Source organism: Choristoneura fumiferana, chromosome 7 (assembly GCF_025370935.1).
Source record: "Choristoneura fumiferana chromosome 7, NRCan_CFum_1, whole genome shotgun sequence".
Taxonomy (NCBI): Eukaryota; Metazoa; Arthropoda; class Insecta; order Lepidoptera; family Tortricidae; genus Choristoneura; species Choristoneura fumiferana.
Genome location: NC_133478.1, coordinates 16487461 through 16512009, shown reverse-complemented (window position 1 = coordinate 16512009; position 24549 = coordinate 16487461). Strand labels below are relative to the sequence as shown.

The 24549-nt window shown below is 37.2% G+C and overlaps 1 protein-coding gene across 4 annotated transcripts in view; it reads left to right on the top strand.

Annotated features, from left to right (window-relative positions):
• Positions 1-24549, top strand: part of LOC141429788 (uncharacterized) — a 369922-nt gene that overhangs the window by 281090 nt on the left and 64283 nt on the right. The window lies entirely within an intron of this gene.

Sequence of the window (24549 nt, the reverse complement as noted above, 5' to 3'; positions counted from 1 at the left end):
ACTGGAAGTACTTGATAGATAGAATAAAGCCGAAAAGTCTTTATTTTTCTCAAAGGGTTCCTAAACGATCATTATGACTGGACAAGCACGCCTGACGAGGCTTAACGTAAAGCCGAGTTAGACTTGCAAAAAAAATCGTGCAAGTTGCATTACATCGCGAGGCCGTAAGGCCAACGAGTTTGTAATGGTCACTCGAGCGCCGCAATGTAATGCAACTTGCAGGATTTTTCTTGCAAGTCTAAGCTCGGCTTAATGACCAAGAATCCGTGCGTCTCTCGCTTGCTCAAGTGACAACAATTGGTACAGTGAAAGAAACTAAATCGCGCATTAGGCTGCGGCTCCACTGAGGCGGAGACGAGCGGAGCGGAGAGGAGACGTGTAGGGATCGACCAAGCCGTGTCAGTACTTAATCACGAAAAACTTTTTCTCGAAAACTTTTTCACGAATGACTTTATCACGAAAAAACTTTATCACAAATAGACTTTATCACGAAGCATATCAGTTGAATCCTCATCTCGTCTCCGCCTCATTATCATCAGACGTGTCAGGATCGGTTGATCCCTACACGTCTCCTTTCCGCTCCGCTCGTCTCCGCCTCAGTGGAGCCGCAGCCTTAGGGTGGTCCCTTTGTGCTAGATGACATTCCATACATCGGTTAGAGAAAAGTCACATCTTGTTACGCGATTCAGTTCCTTGACTGAACAATAAATATTATGATCTACTTATTTTAAATGCCACCTACCCTTTAGATACCCCCCCTAACCCCCCTACCCTTACTAACCTTTAGATACCCTATAGATGGTTTGCATACATAAACTATTTATTTATCGTATGGCTTACAAACTACGCTTAAATTATGGCTTAAATTTACACTTTCTAAGATATTCTGCTGCTTCGCTCGTGAGGGTTTTGAAGTCTTCTATCCTACCTCCATATTTTGTTAAGGGACATTCCACGACGATATGACGCACTTCTTTATGCACGCATTAATGAACTGGAACAATTACTTTGCTCACCCTCGACCTTATGATAGCTACGCTTATGCAAAAGATGTGTGTTCATGCAGTTCCTCCACCTCCATACTTAAGAACACACACAAATCACACAGTGTGTGCGTCATCATCATCATCATCAGCACACAGCATTCCACTGCTGGACATAGGCCTCTTTCATGGCGCGCCAAAACAATCTGTCTTCAGCCCCTCGCATCCATCCGCCGCCAGCTATGCCTCAGGACTCCCTATACTACGTTTTCCCGTCCGTGGTCTCTATTCGAGGACTCGTCTACTCCAACGTTCATCGGCCCTGCGACAGACGTGGCCAGCTCAGCGCCACTTCAGCGAACTAATTCTCTGAGCAACGTCGGTGACTTTCGTTATTTTTCGGATAATGTGATTTCGGATTTTATTCTTCTAAGAAACCCCTAGCATTGCTCTCTCCATAGCACGCTGAGCGACCTTGAATTTGTGTATTAACCCCGCAGTCAAGGTCCACGTTTCGGCTCCATAGGTTAAAACTGGTAGGACGCACTGGTTGAAGACTTTCGTTTTTAGGCACTGAGGGGTGTCAGACGACAAGATATGCCGAAGTTTCCCGAAAGCAGCCCAGCCCAACTGTATTCGCCTATTAGCCTCTTTCTCGAAGCTGTTTCTACCGAGTTGTGAAGTGTGTGCGTGCCTAGACCTATTTAGGCCACGCGTCTAGCTAGTAAGTAGGTAAGTTACTAATCTTGCTCCAAAAAAAATGTATGCAGTGTGGAGTTTTCTTGTATTTTTTTTTAGATTTTTTTAATTAAAATTCAAAATTCAAATCATTTATTCAGTAAATAGGCCGCAATGGGCAAGTTTACACGTCATTTTTTAAACTACCAGCGCTTTCGGAAATACCATGAAGAATGCGCCGCAAGAAACTTTCAAAATAAATAATTACAAATAAAATACTTAAAAACTACTGTATACAATTAGAGAAAAAAATACAAAAAAAAAATACAGGGATGTATACCCTTAGTTACAAAACGTTCAGTGGAAGTGTAGAATGCTTCCACCGTCATAAATTAAAAAAATAAATAATAATAATTTAATTCTGAAATATACATTTCAGGTCAAGTAACCATTTTTTAAGTTTTTAGTTTCAAGTAACCAGCTTTTGGATTTCGAAGGCAAGCTCACGTCTGCCGCCCCAAAGCTAGCTCACACGCACTCATGTCATGCTCTGAAAGCAAAGCGGTACCGAGGACATGGTATTGCTTCCGTTCCCATAAGCTCTATGGGATCTAACTTGGGATGGGATTTAACTATAAATATAAAATTTAGCTATTGCATTTATTATGAGTCTTGAGATACAGTTTTTTGATGGATTGACGGACGGACAGTCTAGCAATATTTATATGGTTCCGTTTATTATCTTTCGAGTACAGAACTCTAATGAAACTTGACCTTCAAGAACAATTAAAGAAAAATATATCCCGACATTATATAAAACAAACTTGTTATTTCATTCCAAATGGCTGTTCCCACAAACACTTGTTTACGGAGAGCCTCAACCGCGTGACTTTCTCAGCATTCTAGGGATATAAGGCATTATTGATGGTACATACTTCCATATGACTTCATTGTATGCCCTATTTTGGCTTGTTTGTTTGGGTTTTGCGTCATAATTTCTTGGATATTTTCCAAGCTACGATTACGTTTTGATATGATATAAATTTAAAAAAAGAATGACAGATATGGTTGGTTGCTATACGTAAAAAATAAGCAAAAAATAAGTTTTTCTAAAAAATATAGTGTTTCAATTTCTATATATAGAAATATATATATTATTATGAGTTTATTCTGAAAACCGTTTCCAAATAAAGTGACGATGTATTGACCAGTTTAAAGAAACCCTATCTATATTTTATGAAAAATCTATATAGGTATCAGAATTCTGTCTCCTTTTAAAACGTTTTTTGTAGCTGGTGTATTTCTTTCTCTGCCTTATCTTGAATTTCAAATCTGTTATTTCTAAAAGTAGATTTAAAAAAAACGATAATAATTATGCATTGTAAACGTTATGTGCAACTGCTAGCGCCTGTAATGCCGGTGCACTGGGGCATTTAGTTTTATTTAAGTTTAGGATTTTGTTATTTATATTTTATAATAAATTAGTGATACTTAATGCAAACTATTGTCTCATGGAAGTGATGTAATGTCTTATATGAGAATAAAATGTCTTTAAGCCTAAAGCTAAACCTTAGCTAGCATGACAATTTTTTTTATAAACTACTAACCATGGCGATAAGATTGTAATTTTTAACTGCTAACACTATGGAATTGAAATCCGAACGTAATTATTTGTATTTGTAAAGCTTTAATTTGTAAAATAAATTATAAAAGTCTAATACCGTGTTATAGTTGTTCTGGAGAAAGACTATATTTTGGGCTCTAAATCCCGCTAAGCGAAGTAAATCCCTTATCTCACAAGTGCGATAGGAGAGTGCCTGTGGTTGCCAAACTAGAGCGTACAATGACCTGAAGTCGCATTAGCGCTTCGCATTGCATCCCATTTAGATATACGTAAGATATTTAACGTTAAAAAAAAGAAAATCATATTCATCAGTCGGAAGACGTCCACTGTTGAACAGAGGCCCCCTTAGAAATCGCCATTTGTATCTTTCGGTTGCCCGCAGCACTCGTGATATCAGTCTGTGGTATACTATGAGGGTACATTTAATATTGTTACGTTGTTAGGTAGATAAATCAGTTGTATCGTTGTCCTAGCATAACCTTCGCATCGCTTCACTAAATTATTCCCTAAATATTACTGGCGACGAGTTCTAAACTCAAAATTTACTTTATCGCGTGCGTGATAGTGTTTAAACAAAAATGCCAATTGAAAAAACTTATCGAGCAAAAAGTGGTCGAGTTACGAGATAAGACGCGTTAAGCAGTTCATCGCCCTTAATGAAATAAAAGAAGAGTTGAAATGGGCTACCTTAGTGACTTTAGTAGGGGACAGTAGCGAAGCGTGTATAGAACTCGATTCCCACCGGCTTGACCAACATTTACTCGTACAAAATAGGACAACAGAACGTTCAGGATCTGTGAAAGATGTAAGCGATTTTGCTTCGGCTTTACCATGGAAATATCTGACACTTCGCCACTGTTAGGGGATGCAACTTATAGTTTAATGTGTGATTTGTGCGCACCGAGCGATGCGAAGGACACGCTAGGTCAACGACACAACTGATTTATTTATCTACCTTACAACGTAACAATATTAAATGTACCCTCATAGTATACCACACAGTCCACCTAGTAGGAGGCCAGCCAACGCTTCGTATTCCGGTAAGAGGTTACCACTCGGGGATTTTTCTCCCCAACGGTTATCTCAGCTGTTCTTTGAGCGATGTGGCTCGCCCATTGATATCCATCATTCCATCCCAACCTATTTCCGTCCCACTGCTGGCACAGGCCTCCTCTCAAAATGAGCGGGCTTGGGCCGTAGTTCCACGCGGGCCCAGTGCGGATTGGGAACTTCACACACACTATTGATTTACTTTACAGGCGTGTGCAGGCTTCCTCCCTTCACCGTTAAGCTCGTGGTAAATTTCAAATGTAATTTCGCACATGAATTTTTAAAAACTCAAGAGGTGCGGGCGGCCGGGGTTTGAACCCACGAATCTCTGCTTGAGAGGCGATAGGTCAAACCGCTAGGCCACGACGGCTTTTTTCGCCCATTGCCACTTCAGCTTAAGCTATATCGGGACTTAAACACTGGATATTTAAAGATGCTTACAAACTTTCAGGACATTAGATTGGTTGTTTTATTTCACGTGCTTCTTCAAGCTAAGTAAACAAAAACTGCTGCTGTGATTTTTTTTATGTCAAATAGCTGGCAAACAAGCGTGCGGGTCACCTGATGGTGATCGCCGCCGCCCATGGGCATCTACAGCATTATTAGGACTGCAGGTGCGTTGCCGGGCTAAAAGTGAGGCTAAAGGGGGGAAGGAGGAGGGGGGCAAGGCACCGTATGAAACACAGTAGCTAAATTACTATTTTCACGCCGGTCTGTGGGAATATATTTAAAGCGCATGTACACTTGACTATGTTGCGCCAAATTCACCGCCAAAAGTAAGGATGTTTATAACGTAACCCCGATAAAGTTATTATTATAAACTTGTTATCAAGCAAGAAAATCCGCAGCGGAAACTAGCTCACGCCCAAACTACTTACGAAGTATAACACGACCATTTTCCTTATATCGTAATGTCGTAAAGTTTTTTCTTGCCTATGTTTTTGTGGAACGCACTGAACCAAAAAAGATATATGCTAGTTTATTCCTCCTACCTGAGAATGACCACGGCTTTTTTGGGGAAAACGATGTTGAAACTAACTTAGGTAAGTTTAACGAAGTAAGTTTCGAAGTAGTTTTTGTAAATACGCTCTGGAAGTCTGGGTTTGGAAAAGGCTAACATAGGGGCTTGTTGCGTTCCGAATCATATTGGCATAACTGTACCTCAATTTATTTGATTACATAATGTTTTACGGGCATGGTTAAGTCGTCATGCAGAGAGACGTCTTCTTTTTAACCCTCGATGCAAGAAAAGGAGTGTTATAAGTTTGACCGCTATTGTGTGTCTGTGTGTGTGTATATGTGTGTGTGTGTGTGTGTGTGTGTGTGTGTGTGTGTGTGTGTGTGTGTGTGTGTGTGTGTGTGTGTGTGTGTGTGTGTGTGTGTGTGTGTGTGTGTTTGTGTCTGTCTGTCTAGTGGGAGGTCTGCCGATGCTTCGTCTTTTGGTGCATGGTCGCCACTTGAAGACCTTTCTCTCGCAATGGAACTTTCGCACACATACTAACACACATGAATACGCGCGCGCATGCAAAGCGAAAAGACGTCCACTGCTGGACACAGGCCTCCCCCAAGACTTTCCACTCAGACTGGTCTTGCGCTTTCCGCATCCACCGCGATCCCACGATCTTAACCAGGTCGTCGCTCCATCTTGTTGGAGGCTTACCGACAGCTCGTTCCCCGGTCCGCGGACGCCATTCGAGAACCTTCTTATCCCATCGGCCATCAATCCTGAGAGCAATGATGCCCCGCCCACTGCCACTTCAGTTTCGCAATTCTTCAGGCTATGTCGGTTACCTTAGTTCTACTGCGGATATCATCATTTCTGATTATATCCCGCAGAAAAACCCTGAGAATAGCCCTCGCCATAGTCCTCCGAGTGACTTTGAGCTTCCTCATGAGGCCCATCGTTAGCGCCCACGTCTCAGATTGTCATCACTGGCAACTCACACTATTCAAAGACTTTTGACTTCAAACACTGCTGCTTTTATTATATATTTTCCGCTTGAAGATAATAAAATATTGTAAGACAGTTAAATTTAAGTATTGCAATAGTAAAAATACCAATTCTTCCTTAAATATGCTGAGAAACAATTTACACAAAGTTCTATCGTACCTAAACATGACTGTTATCTAACGTTTACTCGCAGAAATATAGGTATTAAATGCTTCCACGGTATCTAGTGTCCCCACCTAGACATCACAAGTTCCTCGGTGATATACGAGTGTTTTAATTCGGACGCTCTTGGCCGTCTTCCAACACCAACCACGTTTGACAATACTCTGCAGCCCAAGTTTAATATTTACTGGGGAATATATTGAGGTTTGCGCACTGCAAATATATTAGGCTTTAGATTTTAGCTTTTTTAGTATTGCTGCTGGCTTGCTTAGCGACTGACCAAGGCCTTTCCAGTTTGTTGTCTTTTAGGAGTATTACTTGACTTGTGATATTGGTTTGTTCGAGTCTAATTTTGCAAATTGTACTCGTATCCAAAACACTTCCAGTAATCAGTTTCTTGCGGCGCATTCTTCTTGGCAATGATGGTATTTCCAAAAGCGCCGGTAGTTTAAAAAATTACTTGTAAAAGTGCCCATTGCGGCCTATTTACTGAATAAATGATTTGAAATTGAATTAGAAGAAGAGCCAATGTGAAAGTGCAGATTTCTCTATTGGCAATTACAAACTCCTCACTTCCAGCTTCCAGCGCTACTGGGAAGAAGGCAAAGGGAACCCACTGCATTATCTTCTGAAATAATTGGAAGATAATGAAATATCAATCCTCAACCGACCTCACCTCGTGACCTATGGCTACATAGCGAAAGTTTAGATTCAGGATTCCGGTTGTAGTATTTATTTTCTATTTTTTGCAGCGTTCTCTAGTTACAGTATATTTAAGTGAAATATTTTTTATCCAAAAAATCACAAGGTTTTTGAAGTGGGTTCCATTTTTTAACCAAAAATGGAACCCGCTTCAAAAACTTTGAAGATGAATAAATAAATAAATAACTCCAGCAGGAGTGGAACTATAGTCGTCTACCTCACCTACATACTGTATCCTACTGCCTCGTGCTGAGGCACCGACTTCAAACTAGTAGAAAATTATTTTCATGGTTTTTGAAGTGGGTTCCATTTTTTGTTATTTTTTTTTCATAGTTTTTAGTGATGTGTAGCCAAAGTGCATCTCACAACGATTCCATTAAGCTCAAAACACAGCATAGTTATATCATTTTATAACAGAGAACCGGTACCTACGGTCTTCTTTATCAGGGTCCAGTTCACCAAATGATACTTTCTGAATGTAAATACTTGACTTGATGTTAAAAATGCCATAATCTCTATAGTCAGATCTTGACTTGGTGTCAATGGGACCACCTCGGATGTATATCCTTTATAACTAAAAAAGAATTTTAAAATTCGGTTCCAATTGGCGGAGTTATTACGTAACAAACATAGGGTTCCGTAGCCATTACGAATAAATTAAGTAATATTTTTCTAAGGATTTCGTATTTTATGCGGAATCTTTCAAGTTTAGGTATATTTTATACCTTAGACTGCTATTTGAGAGTCAAGTAAAGTTTAAGTAGTCTCGCGGCTCGATTTTAATGACAATTTGCACTTTAAAGTAGAATATTTCGCTAAAATGTCAATGAATCGAAAACTCGTCTGAGCAAACCCCTAACGGTTTTAAAGACCTATCCAACGATACCCCACACTATATGGTTGGATGAGAAAAAAAAACACCCCCACTTTACGCCTATGGGAGATACCCTAAAAAAATTTTTTTTTAATATTTTCTTGTTCATTTTGTCGGCATAGTTTACAAAATATATATCCGTGCAAACTTACAGTTTTCTAGCATTGATAGTCCCTGAGCAAAGCCGCGGACGGACGGACAGACAGACAGACAAACATGGCGAAACTATAAGGGTTCCGTTTTTGCCATTTTGTCTCCAGAACCCTAAAAACATATACTCGAATTGAGAGCCTCCTCCTTTTTTGAAGTCGGTAAAAATTTAAGTTTGATTGTGATATCTCTGTGACCACTCAGCCCGTCCAGAGTGTAGAGACTTTGAAGAAGAAAATATCTCCTAATACGTACTTAGTTGTGGTTTTTTTGGTGTATAATAAGAAACCATGTAAACAATGGCATCATAACGGAATATGCTTCAGTTGGCCAAGTAAGTCGCGGTCGTTGAGTTTTATGACATGGAAATAAAAATAGTTTTAAATTGTGATTTTCAAGAATAAATAGGCCACAGCGACTATTGTAGCTTTTGGCACTAAAGTACATTTAAAAAATTACATTATTCTTAGGGAGCTAGACTCTGGCCAGCGAACTGTCCACGCATTTTTACGAAACTTTAATCTGATATCATTTTTGAGATTGTAAAAATTGACATAGGTATTCCCCATGGACCCATGGTCATTCTAACCCGGCTTAGATAATTTTTATAATTCTGCTTTAAGAAATAAATTAATTATATTTTGTTTAATTCAACCTCTTACCATCCTCAAAATGCAAAATGTTATAAGATTATGTTAGAATTAAAATGTTAGAAGATATATTCAACGCCAATCTGGTCTAAATGGTCCAAAAATTGATGCGTCTGGACTGTACGTCAATAGGTACTGACAAAGGTCATAAAATTTACCAAGGGATTCCTGAAGCGCATCATCAACTTTCACACATTACTATAATGAATGTTGATGCAGCTTGAAGAGTCCTGAGTATAATTTAATATCTGGAAAATTTAAATAATATATAAGTAACATCGTTGATCAGTGTACAGCAAGTGTTGTCAGCCTCGTTTTTTTCTAAATTTGCCGCGGTTTGTCGTAGACAGCTTTTGCTGGCCAGTCTATCTGTCATCTTCAGCGTGGAAGTTACAGTTAGTCTTTTCAATGCTGTGTAGTATATGTAGTTCGTTTTATGTTTTTTTGTTATTGCTTTAACAGTACAGACTGTCGTGCTTTTGCTCTCACTTTAGTCTCTTAATAATACTAACGAATATTTTAATTCCCATCCATTTTGAAACTGGAGCCCTTATAAAATTGTATTAGGGGTGGTAAGATTTTTACTCACCCTAATGCTTTCAAGTTTCCTTAAACCGATTTAGCATAAGTCTTTACATTTTAAGATCAGCTAGTAATTCTGTCGCTAAGTATATCCGTTAAGGCGATTTAACGGTCGGCTGGTCTCTGAAGCCCCTTAAACCCGATAGCTCCAAATGGCACCAACTTTTAATATAAAGTAGGCAACCTCGGCATTTAACAGTACGTAGAGAACTATAATGATATTTAAAAGCAAGGTTGGAAATCCTTTGTGATAGCACTTTTTGTCGCTCACGTGATTAATTAAGCAAATGAAACCTAAATTTAATATGAGATTTTTTAGCTTTTGACTAAACATACGTGTCTTAAACATGTTTTAAAGAGAATAATACAAATATTTTTTTTAACATGAACACAACCACAGGTCAACAACAGGCGGTATAATTACCTAAAGAGATCTTTTCCGGACAACCGCATGGATAAGGATACAGTAATTATATGTGGTCTGTTCATCTCCAATAATCATCTAAATACAAAACGAACCACTTTAACTAAAAATAAGAAGACTTAATTGCATCATCTTATTTGTTTGACAGTAGCTTTAACCCGGGGCTTTATTTGCGTAAACAGCACTTTGATTCTCTAAAATTATCATCATGCCTAAGTATTTGTTTACCTCGTAATAGTCGTAATTTTCTCTCTGTGTTACCTGTTTTGTGTATGGCTTACTATTTGTGGTTTGCAATAAAGAGTCATTGTATTGTATTGAATTGTATCAAGGTCTTCAGATGAAGAACACTAGAAGTAAAATTGTATCTACCTAATAACTGCGATACATAAAATTATAACAAAAAAAATAGAATAGGCTCAAAAGAAATAACTAAAAATTGAATATATCGTTGCCTCAGTACGACCCAGCAGGAGTGAGTGATCGAAGCCCAATAGATAGTATATAAGTATATAGGCCAGATAAATTATATGTTAACTAACACGCTAAATACAAACTTTCGAATTTATACATAATATAAGCAAAATAGGATCAAACAATTAAGCAGGTAACGGTCTGCAATTAACAAGCACTAAGCAATTTACGCACGAGCTAAATTACTAACAAATGTAGCGGAAACTAATTTCTAAGTAAAAGTAACATAGGTCGAGGTTAATTTCCTTCAGAAAATTAAGCTTATCGTTAATACGAAGGCAGTAAAATACTCTAATTTCATTCCACAAACTACAAATCATCTTGATATTTACAAGAACTGGTGGTAAGAGAGCACGATTTGGTTTTGCTTGGGTTTCCTGCTTAGATAGGTAAGAGAGAACGACTGACTCAGTGTTACATGTGTATATGCTAAGAATAACACTGTCTCCTTTAGGGATACCTTGTTATTTACGCCAAAAGCTAATGGCATTCACTGAAATTAGACGACAGATTTAGAATTAGTGGTGGCGATGCGGCTGGATCTTGAGTAGTCTTACCAAACAAAATTCTTATAATTTGTTTTGAAGTATGCATATAGAGAATTTTAATAAGCAGATAGGTAAGAAGGTAGGTATATTTTAATATTTATCGAAATCAATGCAGCAAACCTAATTTAATTCTTATGTGTAGTTGGTTAATGTTCATTTATTATAAAAAAATATTCCAAGATAGTTACTGTCCTCGTTCTAACTTGACCTGTCTCTTACTAAAACGGTTGCCAATTACTCAAAATCTGTTGTATTCTAAATACCAAGCTACGAGTACATCCAATACCCCTATCAAGTCAAGCACAAGAATATAATCACTATTCACTTATGTTATTTTTGAAAAATAATGCATTGTGGCATGAGAAATATGATTAGGTACTTTCAGTGTAACGGCTTCTTCGTATTTAACTGAGGTAATGTTTGATCATATTATGTCATAACTGATCGTTAGAAAAACTGTCAACCGAATAAATAGGAAGTAACCAATATTCCAATAACAATCTAAATAACATTACATTACATTATATTACATTACCGAATAAATTACATTCACGCTGTTGTAACCTTCTGAGGTAAAGCTCTCGAGCTTTTTAAGTCCCCTCTGATGTAGGAACTCCCGCGCGGTAGATTTTTCAAAATGGCCGACACGTCAACTCCAGTTGACATAAGGGTTGAGCAAGGTTCTCAACTAGAAGACAGAGTTGTCAACGTTTTTGTGAGTATGTAAACAAGAACACGAATGAACAAGAATATATCTTTCTTTTTGCATAACGAGCAAACGTATATTTGTAATGTTTTGACTGGCCCATATATAAATGCAGACAGGACGAGTTGAAAATTCAAGGCAGAGACCTTTGTCCACCATTGGAGCATTGCTACAGGTTGTCAAACAATATTTTGTAACAATTTGAGAAGTATAAGAAGAATAATTTCTTTTATAGAAATAGTAAAATAATAACTATGGATTGATATTTTAAATCAGACTAGAATCTAGTTGATATGATTGCCAAAAGCCATAGTAAATCGCATGATTTTAATTGAACACTCTTAACTCAACTTTGACTTTTGATAAAGTTATTTAAAACTCGTGTCTTAGTAGACTGTACCTATGGTTTTTTCACCCCGGTATGTAGTAATCTTATTAGAGCCAGGTATATTAATCAATTCGCTTGTTTTTTTTAACATAGCCGACCATTCTACCTTATAATAATAAATAATTAGTTTTATCAATAACAAAAAAGGCAATTAAATGGTAATCATGAGCACCATAAGACACGTATTCCATCATAGTTATAATGGATTACTATGCTATGTTGGCACTAAATTGCACCAGGCTCCAGCTACTGCTACAGCTAACTATATCGAGTAGTCTTGATCCTATCGACCGAATGTTCTCACGAGCTAGTTAGGTATCTTAACGACTCCATCCATCACCGGAAACCGCTGTAAATTAACACACATTTTAGTCTTGGGTAGACCTATTCATCCGGGTTTCCTCGGATCTCCAAGTTACGGAGGGTTTTGGGAAGCAGCGGGCTTATGCGTTAAATTGGAATTGGCTTGGTGCTTTTTTTTGTCTGAATTCGATGTTTTATATTGCTGCTGACTCTATTTCATTGGTGTAGGTAATTAAGGTGTAGGTAGTTTTAATTTCAAAAGGAGGCTTGTTGGAAACAGATGAGGACTGCGTCGTAATTGCCAAAAAAATAGCTAAATGAGGTAAACATTTGCTTTTTTTGCCCTGGATTCTTTACAAAAATTAATTTAGTGAAATTGCCGAAAAATTAATATAATTTCATCTTACATAAGTTCAGTTTTAAGCGGAAATATTCTTAGACAAAACGTGTACAATTATGATTTCTTTAGCGGACTTTATCGTAGCAAAAATATTAATTAAAGATAGAGATAATGCTCGTCCACAATAAACACAACGAAATTATTTTCCATTTGTATTTTTACGAGAGCACAAAATTAAACCTGATTTAATAAATTGTTTGTACTTTAATGTTTTACTTTATTTTGAATGTTAATATTTTTTTATTAAAATAACGTATATAAAACAAAAAAATATTCTACACTCGCGGGCTAAACACGGATGGAGTTTTTAAACTGCACGACAATTCTGGTAAGTACCTACCCATCAAAACATAAATGTGAAATGGGAGCCAAGTTCAATATATGCCTTGATTGTTTACTTTAACGACAAAAGAAGTGAGATCCAAATGGGCGCCAAGTGCCAAGATGCCAAGTTCTATGATCAGTCCTGTAATTTATTTATAACAATATAAAATGTTTTATAACAACTTAAAATGTATTTTTTTCTCATAACTTATGATAATATATTGAAGCCTAAGGTCTGACTTGGCTAGTTCTTATATACGAATTATTATTAAAAACAGTCCTAGTTTATACCAGCAAGCCAAATTTTCCGAAGAATAAAATAACAACATACAGCTTTTAAAACTTGCGAAGGCTATAATATAATTCGTATATGAAAACTAGCCAAGTCCGACCTTAGGCTTCAATATATGTATTATCCTAAGTATAAGAAGATAGAAGATATCCGAAGTCAAATATGACATGTTTATGTGAAATAGTTTTTGAGTTATGAGGGGCTCAAAAGTGACTCCAAATGGTTCGGGTAAAATTACACACGGTGCTTCTTGCCAGTTTTGTTAGCTTGAACATGGCTTGACAAGCTACCGCTTGTCTACATAATGTGTACAAATAACAGTAGAGTTTAATATAATTATGTTGAATGTTGAAAAGAACAACGCTCCAATTAGTTGATGATTTTAATTTATAATTCAGTTGCATGCACCGCACTCCTTTTAATATATGAAGTTTTTTGACGACAGATGCCTAGTGGTTAGAGAACCTGACTACAAGCTTGAGGTCCCGAGGTTCGATTCCGTGTCGGGGCAGATATTTGTATGAAAAATACGAATGTTTGTTTCTCGGGTCTTGGTGTTTACTATGTATCTATCTATATTTACATTTATCCGTTGCTTAGTACCATAAACACAAGCTTTGCTAGCTTCTTTGGGACTAGGTCAATTGGTGTGAATTGTCCCGTGATATTTATTTATTTATTTTTTTATTTAAGTGGTCAAACATCAAATTAAGCTGTGCTTTCGGTCAACTAAACATTTGTTTTACAGCGGCAATTTCGCCAAATTGTGACATTTACTAACCTACGGCACATAAAAAATTTAACTACCCAGAAAAGTCTCTCGTTCTGCAATATCCCCTTTTGTGAGTTTTACGATGTAGTAAAAAAAAGGGCAAGTAAAGGCCAAGTTTATTATTTATTGTGTGTGCGATATACTGAAGTTTAGTTTGCTGTTTAATATGGAGAAATATCCACGGAAGGTGCTTTTTATATAACGTTTTTTAATACCAAGGACCGTGAGAGTATTATCAAGCTTATAAAATAGATTACGCGCGCAGCTTTCGCCTGTTGGAAATATATACAACTAGTTTTCTAACCTGTAGAGATTTCAATAAACCCAATTTGTCACACTCAAGATAGGTCCGTTAAATTGAAGTCTGTAGATTCAGTGGATTAGTCTTTTTTTACTCGACTGGATGGAAAACGAGCAAGTGGGTCTCCTGATGGTAAGAGATCACCACCGCCCATAGACACCTGCAGGCTTTATTTTAGTGAGTTAATCTTTAAGTTCCAGTTGGTTAATAAAATTCTTGACCACATGCTCTTTAATTGTTCAATTGCGCGTAATCATGACGCTAGTAGAGGTGTCGATAGTATAATTATTAGCTCTAGCGCTCTTGCTCGCTAATCCTGCCGTGAAGCAGCAGTGCTTGCACTGTTGTGTTTCGGCATGGAGAGTAAGACAACAGTTTTTTAAGCAGCGGTGTGGCCGCTCCTTTAGCCTAAAACAAGTCAAGCTATTCGATTTAAGATGCGAGTTATCCAGTTTATTTCACTAACACAAATTAACTTAGATTAGACAAAGTTAGACGTTGTCATTTTAGTCAATTTCACAACAGAGTTTGATATACGTCGGTATTTAGTTCAAAGTTCGAGCTATTTCTAGGCTTCGACCATCAAACGAGGTCACGAAGCGCCAGCTTACTGAAATATTGGCAGGTCCAAGCCTTGTTTGGCACCCGTGACAGACATATACTTAGCTACTCGTTGATTACTAGTAGAGTTAGGACTTAATGCCTTAGATTCTAGTGACCACAGATATAGATTACACTAGATTACGCAAATGCATCTACTTCGCGTGTTCGAACCCATAGAAAGACTGACCGCTAACTGACTAATCATGGCTAGTGGCTGACTTGAGCCCAACGGCGCGGGTGGGCGGCTCATTTGAATCGATTTTGCGCGGACTTGAGGTATCCCATCTTAGGCCTCTAGGTTGGCAACGCATCTGTAATACCCCTGGTGTTGCAGATGTTTATGGACGGTGGTGATCTCTTACTATCAGGAGACCCACTTGCTCGTTTGCCATCCAGTTTAAAAAAAACATCGGGGAATTCACATCTCTAATTCGCTCTTGAGATGTCACAGTAGATATAAAAAAGTGACACGGTTGGTTTTCACACAGATTGAGGTGTCTGCGTTATCTAGTGTAATCTATATCTGCGGTAGTGACTTTACAAAATAAAATTTAAGCACGGGTTAGATGTGGCTTACATGACAGTTGTCTTCATAGACCCTTTTTGCTGTATCTATACTTTCCGTTACTACTTGTACATATACTTACTTTGTCGTCTAAACTAAAAGTTCGTACCAAATTTAAAGTAAATTTTATTAATGAAAGTAAGCTATACACTTTCAAGATTTGACCTCATCAAGCATAATATAAAATATCCATAAATTCAGAATAAAATAAATGTAAAGAGTATGCAAGACAAATTGTTGTTATTAAGATATATCTACAGTGTGACAATAGTTATTTATGCAACTGTATCGTAATAGGCTCAGATGAGTGTTTGAAGGCCTAATTACAGACGGGTGCATACAATATTTTATCTACATCCATATATTAAATCCTCTATCATGTGTTCAAGAACCATTGAGAATGACCTGCATTAACTCTAACTAGGTAGGTATGTCTGCCCCACGAGCTGCGCGCGACGACCTGCTGCTGCTCGTGCGCGCGGCGCGCAAGCCCCGGTGCTGTAATGATGTATGAAATCTCATTTACGATACAGATATCTGTCTCGTAATGACTATTACGATACAGCCGTGTTCATTATAGAATCCAATGTTGTAATGCTGGTCATTATCTATAGTTTTTGAACGTATAATGGAGGATTTACTATATGGGTGGGATAAAGATCTTAATGAACGTGGCAAAAACGGAACCGTTCTCTAATGCAGCTATCTTGCAAAGCTTCCCCCTTTACAGTACAGCCAAGGAAACTGAATCGCGTACCAGGGTGGAACCTTTTTGCTTACTAAGGTCATCTTAACATCCCATGCATTCACCAAAGAAATCACAATGTAGAAACCCTGGTACAGTAAAATGTACAACAAAATACACATACATATTTCTGAAACTTTGAATAAGTTTTATATTTTTACACTTGACTATACCTACGTGATTCAGTTTCCTCTACCGTACGTCGTGAATGTCGCGGTTTGTACACACGCACACACACACACACACACACACACACACACACAGGATAGATTACACATCTACGAAGCTTATTTATTTATTTATTTATTTGTTACTCTCTATATTGATTAGTTATTATAAAATACTGTTACTTATAATATTGTCAATAAGTTAATACGTGTCAAAAATGTTGGACGAGCGGAGCGTTCTAACACAGGTTTTTTAGCCTAAAGGGACGCCCCAGGTACTGTAAATCTACTTACTTATAGATATGAAATAAGGATATTTTGATTTTGTTTTTTTTGTATGTTTTATTCGTGGTTAGTGGTGGTAGTGGTGGTTTTGGAATGTGTGTGTGTACGTTACTCCTTCAAGCTAAAATGGCTTGAACAAATTTGGTACCTATGTAGATATCTGGTCGTATGGACACAAAGGCTACGTTTTATTCGTGATAGGGATAAAATCCTGAAACCTGCAGATTGGGTGATATGTAAGAAGTTAACAAAAAATACGATCTATTTATTCAGTTTATTAATGGCATACTTGAAAGCAAGTATAAAAGCTACAGACATTCAACAAATAGTAGAAAATCATTGCTTATTTATGTTGTAAATAGCAATTAAAGCGTCTCATTGCTCTAAAATAAATACAGAGTGGAAAAAAATGATGGGCCGTAGAGGGAACGGGCCTTTGAGAAAAATGAGCTAACTAAAAAACTTAAGGCAGTTTTCCTGAGGGGTTCATAACATTTTTCCACCATGTACCTACTTATATTATTTCTATGAAAATAGAGTGATGAATGATAAGGTTTTTTGGAAGGACCTATTTGCTCATTTAAGCGGCACATAGATCGATTTGTAAGAACTTTTATATTAGTTTTCACCTGAACAATATTTATAAACTTTTGATACAACCTTGGGCAGGATTGCTGATCATGTACAAATAAGTATTTTGACTTTTAATTATTAAATCGTTTATTATTCCTCAAGAGCTAACAAAAATATAATAATTATTAGTAAGTTGAGTTAATTTATTAGTGAGAGCTTTTTCGCCTCTTGAAGTTTTCTTACTGATACGTCTCCGTTTGGTTTTGTTTTTAACCCCCAACGCAAAAAGACGTGTGTTATTAGTTTGACCGCTATGTGTGTCTGTGTTTTTGTATGTGGCACCTTAGCTCTTAAACGGGTGAACCGATTTGAATGCAGTTTTTTTTTACTTGAAAGCTGGGTTTCTAGCGATGGTTCTTAGACATGTTTTATCAAAATCAGTTGAGCCGTTTTTGAGATATTGAACTTTAAAGTGACAATGTCGGGGGTTCTCCAACTTTTTGTTGGTTAGGTTATTAAAGAGTACCTGGGCGACCGAGCTCCACTCGGGCTAAAACTCAGTAACCAACCTTTCTCCAGAGATAAGACCAAAGCTAGATCATTATCCATTCCATACTAATATTATAAATGCAAAAGTGTGTGTGTTGTTGTTGTTTACATAGTTTAAGGGTAAACAATTACATTACATCATCATCATCCCAGCCTATATACGTCCCACTGCTGGGCACAGGCCTCCTCTCAGAACAAGAGGGCTTGGGCCATAGTTCCCACGCGGGCCCAGTGCGGATTGGGAACTTCACACGCACCATTGAATTGCTTCGCAGGTTTGTGCAGGTTTCCTCACGATGTTTTCCTTCACCGCAAAGCTCGTGGTAAATTTCAAATGTAATTCCGCACATGAATTCTGAAAAACTCAGATGTGCGAGCCGGGGTTTGAACCCACGACCCTCTGCTTGAGAGGCGATAGGTCAACCCACTAGGCCGACACGGCTTAAAAAATATTTTTCCATGTATTTGATGGCAAATGATGTCAAGACAAAGTAATTACAAAAAATGAAATTAATGGAAAACAAATATGATAGGTAGGTACGCTTTCAGCAGACATGATGGTGATGATTATTTTATTAGCTCTATAGACAGAACCTTAATCTATAGACAAAAGGCCAATATCAAACAAAAGACGTTTGCTTGACCTCACATCGATGCGCTTAGTTTTGTTGTTATCCTCCTAAGTCCTCGCGTACTTTATAAAAGACCAATTAACACTAAGAATAACGGCCGAATGCACTTTATAAAGTACAAATTGTTCATTGAATAAAGAATTCTAAGAATTTTGAAATAATATCCAAAATAACAAAGCAGCTCAACCACGTCTAGGTCTTAAGCACTAAGTTTGTTAAAAAATGTTAGGACTCAGGCGGTTATTGGACGTCAAAACACAGAATGGAACTAAGTGTCCTATGTTGCTGGAAAAGATTTGTCACATTGATCTTTATCGTAATGTTCTTGGGTTAAAAGAAAATAGTTTAAACTCGCGGCTGCACCTGCGTTAGAACTGCGAGCACTAGAAACAATTTAAATTGTTTTTTTATATGACAGGGGGGCAAGCGAGTATCACCAAACAGGGAAAGAACCTTGAAGTTTGGCCCAAAAAATGTAGAGGCAACATTTTTAAACACAATATTCGATTGGACGACGCTTTCTATTGATTTGTCTGTAATCTATTAATTACAAAGTTATCACGTCATTTTGAAACCTTCAATATTTTAGAGAGCGCCCTCTACTCATGTTTTAAGTCAAAATATTATACCACGGGAATGAATTACTGGATGTTATCTCAGGGTCTCAATATAGGTATAGTATTTTATACCTATTGTACCATCAGCCAAATAAATTAAGTGGTCTATCAATTTTTAAACAAATTCCTATCAAGTGAATATGTCGCTAAGGGCGAACTTTCAAGTTGACAGACACGCCTATTGGCATTATTGTTTTTTGACATGCAAACGATTATCAACTTCAAGGTGGTAGACCACATATTTGGCTGATGGTACGCCATGTTTCAAATCCCTTTAGCCGTTATTGTAGGTAAGGTCCAAACATCTTCATAAACTTTCTCATTTACAATATTTGATAGAATAGGATAGGAAGTAAGATGTTAACAACCAATAGTCACTAAGCTTATGTTTCTTTTGAATAGATTAAAATGGGCTAAAGACAATAATTTGAAATCGCATCACATAACTAACCTAACCAACAAAAAGTTGGAAAAACCCCGACTTTGTCACTTCAAAGTTCAATATCCCAAAAACGGCCGAACCGATTTTGATAAACATGTCTAAGAACCATCGCTAGAAAAAAAACTGCGTTCAAATCGGTCAACCCGTTGAAGAGCTACGGTGCCACAGACAGACAGACACACACACGGACACACAGACATACAGACACGCATAGCGGTCAAACTTATAACACCCCTCTTTTTGCGTCGGGGGTTAAAAATATGTTGCGAGCAACAGCTATTTTATAAACGTTTAATTGCTATGTACAACGTTTTACATACAGACATAAAAATAAAGGTCATAACGCAACATCCTAAAAAAACGAAAAGCTCCAAACGATTTGTTAATTTTCACCTTTTCACCTCATAAAATAAAACCCCTGAATTCGTGTCACGTCATGTTTACAACCCGCAAAATATTATAAAGGCCACACGAAACGGTACGTTTTATTATGGAATCATTGGTGCGAGAATGATACAAGGTAGTTTATCATTCCCCTGTCATATTTAGCTGTGTTTTTTGCCAGAGGAAATGTGCGGAATACGTGTGACGGTTGCCAAGGGAGTGTTAACTCGTGGCTTAACCTTGGCAGTTCGTGAATGAGGCAAGCCTTTTTTGTCTCTCGACCTAGCTGTGGATGATTGTGGATTATGGTACGGTGCGCATACAAAATGTTTAAACACGGAAATGAGATTGTTATGTACCTATCTTAAGAGTTTATAGTAGTTTTTTTTTCATACAAATTAAATACTGCTATCAATGTACGCCATCCTAGAACACAACTGGCGTCGCCTGTCATGCTATAAACATCTAGCATTTAGCTTTACTTTACTTCTTCGAATAATCTTAAGTGTAACAAAATTAAAAAACGTACGACGAGCGAAGCGAGGGAGTAGTTAGTATGAATTGTGACTACAACGCACTAGCCGAGCGAGCGAAGCAAGCGTGCCGCGGCAGCGGCCGGCAAAGTGCCAAACCAATATGGTGGCATTTCATGATATGCCTAGGAATTTCATGATCTGCCTAAACGTCACTAGGCAAAACGTTAAACGGTGAGTTTTAAGCGATATGGCGGATGTCCCTTAGCCAATTCATGAAATGGCGCCATTTAACGATATGCCTAGGAATTTCGTGATTTGGCGGATTTTACGATCGGCCGCCGATATATATAAAGTACTCAGTATAACAAACTAAGCAACTAACAAAACAACGTTAAGACTCTTTATCACTTGATCTAAGACACAGGCCTACCCAGTTCCTTTTGTGTTTCACTCGAGATGACAGGAACTTAGTGAGACTGAAGAAGATAAAAACAAGTGGGACCGTACCTAAGTGGAATAGAGCGTTTATTTTTAAAAATTACAAGCTTTTATTTTTAGTTTTACCTGTCTCATCATGTATGTCTGTAACCAAATCTTGCAAGTTGAATTCGACCAACTTCCAGTAGTCGAATTGACTTGAAATTTGGCACACTTCTGTAAATTGCGTGACAATACAATAATCTGGTAGTGACATCCTGGTAGTCTGGCTAGGATCGTCTCCACAGGCCGGAACTTTTCAACGGTTAATGGCATCAACTTGAAATTTGTACGCAAATGTAGTTTAGGTGACAATGCAAGCAAAGTCAACAAAAAAGCTTGAATTAAAAATGTCATTTTACCATAAAGTTATTTTTCTTTAAAGGTATTAGTTTGAAAGGGATTTGTACCTCAAAAGGAAATAAAGACCGACCAATTGCTAAATTGGTCTCGCGCATTTCGTACAAATTTGTAGGTATGAATATCCAGTGTTAGTCGAGCCCCTCTCGTAAGCAAAATCTAAGCAGTGTGGGAGCATTTTAGATAGTTACTGATAGATAACGACAATAAAATAAAAGATAAAGGTTTTTAAACTTTTCCTTAATGGTTGTGCTACAGTGTTAGGTACAGATAGGTAGAAGTAGGTAGGTAAGGTAAGGTACCTTTATACTTTATTTATGGTTTAAAAACTAAACGTCTTTTCCGAAAATTTTATTTGTTTAAAGCTTTTATACTTTTTATATCCACTAGAAACACATTTTCTAGGCGCCATTCCAAGTGAAATGAGCTGGTATAAAAGTATACACTTTTTAGGACTAATATCTGACATAACATATCGAATATAGCATGAATAGATACAATACAATACCTAAAATTAAGAATCCTGTTTTAACAGTAAACATGTCTTGTAGCTAAGAAGAGAAAGAAACCTTTGGTGTTCCATCTGACGATATCTCGAAAGGAATACTTTTTGCTATCCTTTGCCGACGTGGCAAAAAATAGGCACTTTCCTGAACGGTTCAGTTAAAGTACTTGCATCTGGAGTTGCCTTTAGCTTCGCATCTTATTTCAGCCACATTGCAGGGTGAGGTACCTATATACAAATAACGGACTCTAATTTGTACCTACCGGACTGTCGTGAAAAGAAAAATATTTACTTATAATTATAGCAGTAGCTTTTAATCCACGCGGTGTTGTAAATTTATAACTTTTGTAATTTTTATCCGCTACAAACATAACATAACACGTCATTCCAAATTAAATGAGTTAGTGTTCATACTTGCAAGGCTAAGATCTCAAACTAACACCACTGCAATCCATGGTGGCCTTAGTAGTGGTTTGACCTTCGGCCTCAAAAGCAGAAACCAACACAAATTATGAATCTCGCATGTAGTATTTCCCATATTTAATATAGTCATTGCGGGTCACGATTTATGACAGAGGAGAGAACGTGCGTGTTCATCTCCAGTAATAAGTGTTCTAAGGCTCGTTGGCAAGAAATATCCGCACTTCTGGATAGTCGGGTAGTTTATGTTTTTTGACTGGTTATATCTTTTATAGCCATATGCAAGGGGAGAGTCGAGAGAGGCCAATGTCCAACAGTAAACGTTCTGCTGATGATATGATGATGATGATGTAAGTAGGAGTAACAGAGATAAACTATAGTTTACTAGATTTGATCGACGGTTTTGTTCACTAGAAGCAAACCGCTGAATTCAAAGTCTTTGATTATAAAATTTTAGTGACAAGAGGTGTAAGGGGGGCAATCTCTATCTATGGATTCCAAGCCAACCCTACATCCTCAAAACTCAAAGTGCGAGCTAGACTCGCGCATTAAGAGTTTTATTCTTTTATAGGTTAGCAACATGTACGCTACGTGGGGTCATTTTATATTGGTTATTGAGAGATAGACATAAAAATTAAGATGTCGTATCCGTATCAGTGTTCCCTAATAATCCGCTTCCATATCGTATCTTTACTCTTAAAATCGGTTTTTGTATCCGTAATTGTATATCTAAATATACTAATACCCAGACACATCTTTAGATAACGCGGATTGCTTGACTACTTTCAGTTTTTATATTAAACTAGCAATTTTTCCAAATTCTCTTCATAAAAACCTTCTCCGACAATAACAAACACGAATTAGCGAAATCGGTCCAGCCATTCCCGAGTTTTGCGCTTAGTTTTACGATTATTTTTATTTATTTAGATATTGTAACGGATAACTCGATTTAAGACGTGAGTTATCCGTTACAATATCATTTGATACGAGTGAGTCTCACGGTAGTTTCATGTTCAATATTTTCAGTTTACTTATTCGATAATCTAGATATTAATAATCAGTTTTCGTCTCCTTATTCACGAGCCTACTTGATATCCGCAGATCTATTTTATCTGTTTCGTTACAAAATCTCAAAATTTAGACTTAAATAATCCGATACCGTATCCATATCTAAGGATATACATTTTAAATGGTCCAACACCACTAATGGCCAATAACTACGCAGTAGAGCTACACAACTGTATCAATTCTATTAAACAATATGTACGGCCCGACTCAGAATTCTAAAGGTATTTGTAAAATCAGTTCAGTAGTTCGAGAGCCAACTGTATAGAAAAATACGTTAAGAGACTATAACAGGATATATCATTCCATTTGCATCCTTAGTCAAAATGCACCGAGACTATTCTAACAAGCTCAAACATTGCTAGGTATATGTTTCTGTCTTGGAGTTCTAGTGTCTAGCTTCCAACTCCATCACCAGATCAGGTCGATGTTAAATGTAATTTTTTTTGAGGACTGCTCTCTTAGAGTTATACTTCATTTCTGCCGGTTACAGGCGTTAAAAATACACTGGACTATATAATGAACCTGAGTAAAAAACTACTGATATATTTTTATCATGTCACTCTAGCGAATTTGACCCCTAACCAGGTAAGAAGATACATAAATCCAGTTTTCAAATCATTTATTTAAACAATTGAAGTACATAATTATAATTATTAGTAGGCAACAACAAAAGTAACAAAAAAAAATTGGATTGAAATAAAAAATACAAAAAGATTCCAAAAAACCAATCTTATTAGTAGGCACTTTATTTAATCTATGTTTCATATTATATCTAGGTACATGCTATACTATTGGGTCAACTTTAATAAACACCTGGTCTTCTACAGTAAGATTATCTAATCATTACTTAGAATAAATATACTTCATTGATTGATGGTATCATGCAACAGTAATATACCGTGACATTATAAATGTAAATTATCAGATCCTGGTCTACAACCAAACCAAGACACCAAACGTTCCCCTTGCCTGCGCTTTAAACCAATTCGGGGATCAAAGGACATCAATAATCATGGGAGCAATGGTCGACAAAAGATGAGCCAATTTCATGTGTGTTCGGATCGGCCGTCGCTTCAGGCTGTAGTCGGCTAAGAACATTAGGTCGTTTGAAGATTACCGTTGAGGTATTCATTTGAAGTCGGTTGTTTAATGTAGTTATGGAGGTGGGGCTGGTAAGGGATTTAGCTGTTTGGGTCATTGGTATGTATATAGTTATCTTTATTGTACATGAAATCAATAGATTACAAAACAAATGGATAACATCTCTTTTAACAAGAGTTAGTTAGAGTTAAGCATGCGTGCAGAATAAGCGTAATATTGTGAAAACCCGCAGTCTTTTCATT